This window comes from Echinops telfairi, unplaced genomic scaffold (genome assembly GCF_000313985.2).
Source record: "Echinops telfairi isolate 266 unplaced genomic scaffold, ASM31398v2 ScPeMD7_7469;HRSCAF=8507_1, whole genome shotgun sequence".
NCBI lineage: Eukaryota > Metazoa > Chordata > Mammalia > Afrosoricida > Tenrecidae > Echinops > Echinops telfairi.
The window spans coordinates 145,951,601-145,952,952 of record NW_022111373.1 but is presented as its reverse complement, the minus strand read 5'-3'; positions in this window follow the sequence as shown (position 1 = coordinate 145,952,952).

Genomic DNA, 1,352 nt, shown 5'->3' with positions numbered 1-1,352 from the left:
TATTTACATATGTCCAAGCTGTGATCTTAATAAAGGTCTTGCATCCCACCTTAATCTTCTTACAATTGATTGGCTGCTTCTTGTAGATTCCATCATGGAGGTGATTACATCATTTTAGGTCACAAAGTGGAGGGGTGGAGTTTAGCCTGTCAATCAGGTCACAGCTTGATGACCTCATTTGGACGAGCTAAGGAGATAAATAGCTTGCTATAGGCAGGGGGACACAGACTCACCCCCTGGGAGACATTGCAGCTGACAAGACACATGCAGCTACGCTAGAGCCCTGAGCTGAAGGAGCCATGTAGAAATCCCTGCCACTGCTGATGTTTCTACTGCCATTCAGTCCACAAGCCTTTCCACACAGTGGCCTGTGATCTTCCTGCATTCAGCATTTTTCATGACTGCGTGAGTCTAAAGAGGAATTTATGGACTAGTATTAGACATATGGGCTAATATTTGACTTATGGACTTGATCTGGATTGGCTGGGATGTTTCCTTAATGTATAATTACTCTTTATATAAAGCTCTTTCTCACACACATATGTGTGCCTATGAATTTGTTTCTCTAGTCAACACAGATGAACACCGAACAGTACTAGAACTTAACCTACAAACCACGAGAACACTAATGTTGCCAATTTGACTTCATACTTAAGTGTGACACCCTTTCATGTTGTTGTGAGATGCTTCCAAGTTGGCACAGCAACCCTGTGCCCAACCGAATGGCACATTTCTCAGTCCTGTACCGTTCTCACAGCTGTTACGCTTGAGCCCATTATTGCAACCACTATGTCAGTCTAATTCATAGTCTTCTTTTTCACTGACCTGTACTTTCTCCAAAATGGTGTCCTTATCCAGGAACTAGTATGCCCCGATCATATGCCCAAGGTCCACGAGATGAAGTCTCTCCATCCATGGTGACCTCGTGCAGAGTACAATGAACTTGGCCTGATTCACAATGGTTGCAACGCTGAAGCTCCCTGCTGTGGTCACTGAGTCCATCAACCCCCTTGACAGACCCTGTCCCCCCTCTTTTTGCTGACCTTTGTGCAAAGGCTTTTTCTAGAAGTCCATAGTATTCTTCACCAGCACCACAATTTAACCGCATCAGTTTCTCTTCCTTTTTAATAATCCAGCTTTTACTCATAAGAGCTCCTGTTTTGCTCATACTGTTGTTGTTGTTGTTGTTGTTGTCATTGTTATGTGCTATGGAGTCAGTTCCAACTGATAGTGACACTATGTACAACATAAGGAAACATTGCCTGGGCCTATGCCATCCTCACCAATGCTCTCATGTTTAAGCCCCTCAAAGCAGCCACTCATTGAGGGATTTCCCCCCTTTCACGGTCCTG